The 8,411-nt window shown below is 33.6% G+C and overlaps 1 long non-coding RNA gene across 1 annotated transcript in view; it reads left to right on the forward strand.

Annotated features, from left to right (window-relative positions):
* Positions 1-1,718: 1,718 nt before the first annotated feature.
* The window catches only part of LOC111088760, a 38,003-nt gene continuing 31,310 nt past the window's right edge, over positions 1,719-8,411 (forward strand). The window contains exon 1 of the long non-coding RNA XR_002613185.1: positions 1,719-1,869. This is a non-coding gene — a long non-coding RNA (uncharacterized LOC111088760). The remainder of the gene's footprint in view (positions 1,870-8,411) is intronic.

The following is an 8,411-nucleotide window of genomic DNA, read 5'->3' on the forward strand; positions in this document are numbered from 1 at the left end:
ACGTCCCGTAAAATTAAGAGACTTTGTTGAATTGTAATTTTGTGTTTGTAATTCTGTAGATTTAATTAAGTTATTGTTAATTGTTATTGTATGTGGTTATTGTTCGGGACGAACAATAATAAGGAAGGGGCAGTGTTGCGTCAGCGAAGTCACATGACTAGTGTGACGCTACGTTTCTAGAACTATCTTGTTCCTTCATGAATGCCCTAGCATTTACTAGATAGGGTAGTCTGGTATATATATAAGAGGGTGACAACGTGACGGAATAATGTGTGTGTAGATAGTGAGTAATTGAACAGCAGTCAAAAGTATTGTTGACGTTCGTTGATATAGCGTTTGTTATAGAGCGATTGTTGAAAATAAGTGTATCGTAAAGTTGTATTCGGAAAGAATAAACCAGTTTTATTAAGTAAAGACTTGTGTCGCTAAAGTTTCGTCGGAACGAAGTTACGAGAAGTTAATTAACAAACGGAGACGTAACAACGCTATTTTAATGTAAGACGTGCTTCTAAAGCACTTTTTTTATAATTTTTTAGTCCTCTAGTGAGTCAGCATTACGTTATGGACTTACAACACCAAAATTCGGGTTTCGATATTCGCGATGGGCATAACACAGATAATCCACTGTGTAGCTTTTGTACTTGATAACAAACAAACAATCTTTTCAATGACTGTCGCCCTCCAGTGGCACAGCGGCATGTCTGCGGACTTACAACGCGAGAATCCAGGTTTCGATACCCGTGGTGGGCAGATCACAGACAGCCCATTGTGTATCTTTTCAAGTCTCGTTTTTAATGCGAGACTTGCTTCTAATAAGCTTTTTAGCGGATCATAGAATGGTTCTGTGTTTGTGTTTTTTCAAGTACAAACTTTTAGCTCATAGCTCCATCTCTTGACCGATTTGAGATCTAATTACAGACGCGGCTATTGAGGGTTCCCTCTTGTTTCAACTTTTCAATGATCGTAGCGTCTTTTACTGGATGCCACAACGTTGAACGGAACGAAAGAGTGGAATATTTTCTTCTCCGATCAAGAGCGGAAGTTCCAGATATACCGAATAAGGTATCTTGAAGTGGTTTACCGAGTAAACATGTAACACTCTTTTATTAAGTTGATAAATATTTTTTAATGCTTCATTCCAAAAGATAGACTGTAGAAGTTCTAAACAGCTAAACAAAGAAACCGAGTTTAATAACATGAACGTATATTTAAGTAAATGAAACTCAGAAAAACTTGAGAGTTTGAAAACTTACTTTAAAGCATACTGTTAAAACAAAATATTTTAAATGCAAAATTTACTCAACAGTTTAATTCTAAATTGGAATATTTATGTGGTTGAAGTGTTTTTTTTTTTCAGCAACTTCCAATTTGCCCTTAGAAGATTGTCTTCAGTCGTCGAAAACACGTGTGTTTATTTTATCTCTGTCTGGTTGGCGATAGTAAAGTACGTGGTGAAATCAAACTGAAAGAAGTTCTGTTTCTGAAACTAAACTTTTTTCATTGACACAGGAAAAGCAGTGACAGTCTATTCCTTTTTAGGGAGGTGTTTATGCGCTCACAGCTGCTTAAGTAATTGTACTGACGAATAGATTTGAGTTAAATTACGACCTTGAGGACGGATCAGCTTGTCAGACAATTGTTACTACTTGTATCCAGGGCATCAATCACCATATACATATTTTTCTATATTACTGTCTCTAACAGTTATCATAGTCTGTTTGTTTCTAAGCAGTGAGTGTCGGATATGAATTACGCTATCAAAGTTTAAAAAGAAATCACGGCCTTTTGTAATGTAGTTGTCATTTTCGTAATAAATTAATAATAGCATTTTTTTGAGAACTTGCGAAATAGGGAGAGAAATTGAAGATGGTAAGTGCACATTCTCGACCTTATAATGACTCCTTTAGTAGCACTTTAAATGTTTCTAACTTGATAGAATTGTCTATAATTTCAAAGAATAAGCTGCCCAGAATACTTAAAAAAAACGAAAGAATACATTGACCTGAAGGCTTACATCTTTCGTTTTAAGTATAAGAAGATTCATTAAAAATTATCAACCAGCAGTTATTTAGCAGATTAAATATTTTCGCATTTAACTTGTAATGAATTAATAAACACAACGATACAAAATATATTAATCTAATTTAAATGTTTTATTATTGCGTTTTTATTTTAGTGTACTATATAATTGAAGTATAAAGAGTGTCACTATTATATTTATAACTAAAAGGAACACAACGTTAAAATCTTACACAATAAATAGGTATTAAAAGAAGGACTTGCCCTAAAACAATTCTACATATATATATTTATATATTTTAATTTTCAATAGTTTCTCTGATTTATAATTCTATTTTAAATTCTACTTGTTTTATCAACATAGTGTTATTCCAGTCTATAACATGATATGTTTCCGCCACATGTTTTGCTAAAACCGATTAATTTACTTTATATTTTTCTACCGCATTTTTATGTTGTTTAATCCTGCATTTTTAATTTCTACTCGTTTTTCCAATATATAATCGACCACAGGTACAAGGAATTTTATAAATCCCACATTTATCAATTTCTTCTATTTTATCTTTTGTACTAGTGAGACTATTTAATTTACAGCGCGGAGAGAATGTTACACTACATTTTATGTATTGTTTCATTATATTACCTATTTTTGTAGATAAACCTTGAACATATGGTAAACAAACTCTCATGTTATCTTCTTTACATGGTACATATTAACATTCTTAATTTATTGGTATGTTTATGATGCAATATGTCTATAATTTCGGGTATATATCCTCTATCTATGGCTACGCGTTTTATGAAAATTAACTCTGATTTTACATTACAATAATAAGTGCATATTTTTAAGGCTCTAAGCAACTGTGGAAAAGGCGGATGGGTTTTGTGTTCATGAGTGACACGACCTATTGTGTTGTGGTACTGCTATAGAAAATGGCTTTCTACAAACAGAGGTTGAGAGTCGACTATTGTCCCGTTTGACGTCATATCTAAAAAATTTAGCTGACCCTCTTTTTCCATCTTTAATGTACATCTGCTGTTAGGACTGATTGAATTAAGATGTTTTTTGAATTCTAATAAAGTCCCAATGTCATTCTGCCATACTAAAAACGTGTCATCTACATACCTTAACCACACTAAGGGTTTCACCTCAGATGTGATAAATATCTTCATTTCAAAATTGAACATAAATAATTCACATAAAAGAGGTGACAGGGGCGACCCCATTGCTAAACCCTTAGTCTGTACAAAACATTTATTTCCCACCTTGAAAAAACAAAGATATTAAACAAGGAAGCTGGTCCAGGTCTAGAAATAATATAGTACTGGACAGATGTGTCGTAACTCTGTGTACTTTAAGTCTAGATGGCGTTTTGGTATATAAATGAATATATGGATATATAAGTCCCAAGCATGCTTTTACCATTACTTGTGAATATTATGTCATAGATACCGAAACATCTGTAGAGTCGTTTTAGGGCAAGTCTCTGTTTTAAATAACTATTTGTTGTGTAAGATTTTAACGTTATATTCCTTTAAATTGTAATAGATGTTTTACACAAGTGTCGTTTTTAAATTATTTAATACATTAAGAAAGAGTGAAAAATAGTTGATACCATTATGGAAGGAAAAAGAAAAAGAAGTGAAATGGCGACAAATGAAGGCTGAGTTTTTACACTTCTTGACACTATATGTTTATAAATTCACTATTTCATAACGTCGTTATATTTAAAGCTCGATCAAGAAACAGTCTCACGGTCTTAGTCAAAGCTTAGTCAAATCCAAAGTATTTACACAATTTTCTGTACAGAGATATATTTCGTTTATAGTTATTACGTGTTTTCCCACTTATTCACTTTAAATTTAAATCTAACAACTTCATATTCTGCGTAGTAGGTTTTTGTTTCATTAATCTGTTTAAAACATGTATCTTTCTCATCATGAACCACGGTAGAGGTTTGTAATATGTATCACCCATTTGTTCTTCTTTATAATTATTTAACATTGTTCTGCCAGCCTACAGCAAAATAGGCTGTGAGTATTGTAATAAAACCAATATGTAGAGTAGATTTTAAGTTTATTTGACAACCTAGCAAATAACAGCAGCTGTATAACTGTTCACATCCAATCGTTTTAATGTAGTCTGTGGTTTACATGAAGCCTCATAATCTACTACATGCATACGTATATAGCTGCGGGCAGGCTGTGGATGCAATTTAATGTTTATATGGCAGACATGGCACGTGTACTATAGCGATTATTAATTTATTATTGCAAATGTATTGATTTCGCATATCACTTGTTTATGTATAGGGTTCCTGCTCTTTTGAACACGACGCTGCTGACAGGATCACAGTTTTCTTACCACTGCATGTTCGATTTTTATCATGTTACATAAACGTCTAGGCTGCTTCTCACAACATAAATATTTAAGCCATAGTTTAAAAGATAGCACCAAGCCTAGTTTTGAGTATCGGATCGGCAATTATAGTGATGGGTGATGGCAAGTGTCTAATTATAGCCAACGCTGCCTGATTGCGAATTTTATAGATACTGGAGATAGAGTATCCATCTTTTGAAGCTGATTATAAGAAATGGCAAGAATCATGCAAGCAGGAGATGGCGAAAATGATGGCGCTTCTAGGCGAAAGTGAGAAAGAAATTTTGTAGCTATATATTATATTTCTAAAATATTTAGTTTCAAATAAAATATTCAGCAGCGACGGTCATCACACTGGAAGAGGGTCATAGAAGTATCACGACCCCAACTCCATCAGAAATGGGGGAGGTATATTGAGATAATCAATTCATAATTGTTGAATAAGTTTTCGACCTTGTAGAGTGTGCAGAATAGGAACTCTGATCAGCTGCAGCAAAACCGTGACGGGCCTTACTATGGCCAGCGGAGAGGAGGAGAAAGAAAAGGAAAGGAGAAATGTAACAACTATAAGAAATATTAAAAATGCTTATTTGTATACATATGCTATTATATTATGACACATTGTCTTATATTTGCATTGAATATATATGTATACATCTGTATAACTTGGAAAAATCATATGCCTATCTATCTAATTCATGCAGTTACATAATCCAGTCCAAGCACCATTCCAGTATACTTCAGTAATCCCTCCAATCCAGTGTTTACAGACTCCGTATATAGCTACAATGCATAACTATAGTAGCTGTATATATGTATGTGATATGTGCGCTCTGCGGGTTTTTTTTACTACTACTTTGCCCCCTGTTGATGAATTTTCACCAAATCTTGCATGAAGGTTTATTAGGTCCATGCGGAAATACATGCAAATTACGGTTTAAAATTTTAAGTTTTGCAGTTTTTATGGGAGTTTTCTTTTTTTTTTTTTTTACAATTACATAAATGGGAAGCAACTTTTCATGCCCTAAGATAACCTTTCATTAATCATAAATTTACATAACTTCCGTCCAGGGTAGTACTCCAGCTAGTTTTTAATAATCTTGTATATATAGTATACTCCACTTAATACGTGGAAAAAATATTTGGGCTTTTGTTCCTATGTCACAGAACACGCTTTGTATGCGGGATTCAATCCTATATATACCTTTTTTCTGTAGTTAAACAATTTTAGTACATATATCGTAAGTGAAGCACGAGTTTATTCCTTAGTTTCATTATATTACTAAAAGTATCATACTCTGGAAACGATCACCCTGCACACGATTTCTTAATAATGGTTTTTCCATTAGTTGCCTTTCAATACGAGTACCATTATTTCAGGAACGTTTGTAACAAAACACATGATATGCTTCATTTTCCGTTGAAAAGTTTGTTTAATTAGTGTTTTTAATGTTTGAATAATTTTGATTATTATCATTTATTATTATTATTTTAGTTTTTACTCTCCTGAAGATTATTTTGCATTATCAAAGAGATTTAGGACTAACTTAAATCTCCTAAGCTGACCGAACTTCCTAAGATGTGGAGTTCATGGCCGATCAATTGATACATTCTAGTCTTGTGTATTAATTCATAATAGTGTGTACTTTTTGTCACTTTGTCATATAAGATTGGCTTCTTTCATTTGTAACTTACATTTTAGTTCTGATCTGTTTCCTTGCGTAGACTTTTCGCGCAAAGCTACACAAAGGGCTATCTATGCATAACCGTTCCTAACTTTGCACCGATAAACTAGATAGAAGGCAGCTAGCTAATCAACAACATCCACCACCAACTCCCTGGATTCACTTGCCTGATCGAATAGCGAGTATATGAAAGTCACTATTATAGCGCAGCCAGAGATAAATGTGCCAAGTAAATTCGCGAACAGTGAATCTTTAGATTCATAGTATTGGCACGCTAACCAATAGACCACCACCGACCTAATTCCAACCTGTAGGCTTAACTTATTAGTGATTAGAAGTTACTAATGTTCAGATTCTGCAAAATGGAAGACTTCGAAGTGTCCAGTACGTACAGTAGGTATAATAGTTAGCTGAAATAGTACCATAAGGCTGTAGTTTAAAATAGATAACATTATTACTGTGAACATAAAACTGCAACTATAAAGTATAGAATTTCTTCGTCGGACTTCAAAAAATGTGTGCAGCTATCCGTGACAATTACAGTTTTACGTTGCAACTGTAGTACTACAATCGAATATTCTGATAAGTAGGAATTATTTTTAAGCGAAACACTACCACTCATGTGACACGTGTTATACTGTACTTATTGCTTTCAATTTTTGAACATCGTTACGTGGCGAATTTAATACTACACAGATTTATCGAATTACTATGTGAAGTTTCAAATTACATTCGTAAAGTAAGAAATAGTAGTTATGAAATTTTTTGTACTGAAGCTTCTTTTTCGATAATGTTACATACAGGGATCTTCTGTTCCCGTTCAAGTTTGTCATTGGTCAGTTTAGATATGTATATGTTGTGTATGGAAATCCTATCTGAAGTTATTTTTATCCTTTATAACTTATAAAAATAAACGTAACTTAACAGCAGTTTTCCTCGCTAATTGCAGGCCTAAGCTTGTGAATAAGCAAGCTCTTTTTATACGAAGGTTTGTTCATTATTCATCCTTGCTAAGATCTAAACAGTTAGATTGGGCAACAGCTTCACGTGTTCGTTCACTGGCGTTATCAATTTTCTCTTGGAAGAACCGGTGTAGTCTCGCTTACAACAAGGACAAGTAACTTTATGAACTACAAATGATGATGGTAAAGTAGAAATTAGGCCCTTGAATCTAAAGAAAGACTGTAGACGACAATTAGGTTTAAACACACCGTATTTGTGGGCACACCCTTTTAATAATTAAAGAATATTTACCCTATATGGTAAACTAATAACTACTAGATACTTAAATACTCCAAATATGTCTGGTATACTAACATTTCAATGGTGTTAATAGTTAAGTAGTATTCTATCAATAACAAAAATAGGGAAGACATTCTTATATAAAAGACCCCAGTGGCACAGCGGCTTATCACGCTAGAAACGGAGTTTCGATACCCGTGGTGGGAACAGCAGAGATAGCCCATTGTGTAATTTTGTACTTAACTACAAAAAATCTTACATAAAAACATAAAAAGAAAAAATGATTGGCTAAAGATGGCGTCAATCTCGAACCTATTGTGACACTATCGATCTGATCATAAAACTTTTCATTCAGAGGAAAATGAAATTCTTTAACTACAAAGTTCATTAAGGAAAACCGGGATGGGAATAGTCACATTGTTGGAAGCATTGTTGTAAATAAAGTTGGCACTTAGCTGTAAGGCCTTTTCCAACAGTATCTTTGTATACAATGATTCAACGTCAAATCTGACACAGTGCACATCACTATCAAACTTCAATTATTGTATTTCTTGATAAAACTCAAAACTGTTCTTTAAGGTATGTTCGTTTGGGGCGTAAACTTCTTCAGAAATCCAACTAAAAACCAGCTAAAGCATGATTACGGGTTCCAATATTAGAGAAAATATTAGGTCGTCGAGAAATTAATGTCGCTTTTTTTTTTGGATGAAAAAACCCGAACAGCTTATATATCAAAACAAAACATTTATTAAATGAAATAGACTCCATTCTTATCGATGATGCTTTTCCATCTTACAATCAGGTTGTTAATGCGCTGATTAAAGAAATCACTTGGTTTTGAACAGAAAACATGTCAATGTTTTCTTTAACACCTTTCACATTTGCATACGTTTTCCCATTCAGATTGTTTTATAGCGAACGAAAAAGATGGTAATCTGATGGTGCCATACTTGGAGAATATGGTGGGTGGGGGAAAACTTCTCAACCCATCTCCATAATCTTGTGTTGCGTCAAATGAGCCACATGTGGACGTGTATATTGTCGTGGAGAAGAAGAACACCTTTCCGACTGACGAGTGAAGGGCG

The sequence above is a fragment of the Limulus polyphemus genome, unplaced genomic scaffold (assembly GCF_000517525.1).
Source record: "Limulus polyphemus unplaced genomic scaffold, Limulus_polyphemus-2.1.2 Scaffold4377, whole genome shotgun sequence".
Lineage (NCBI taxonomy): Eukaryota > Metazoa > Arthropoda > Merostomata > Xiphosura > Limulidae > Limulus > Limulus polyphemus.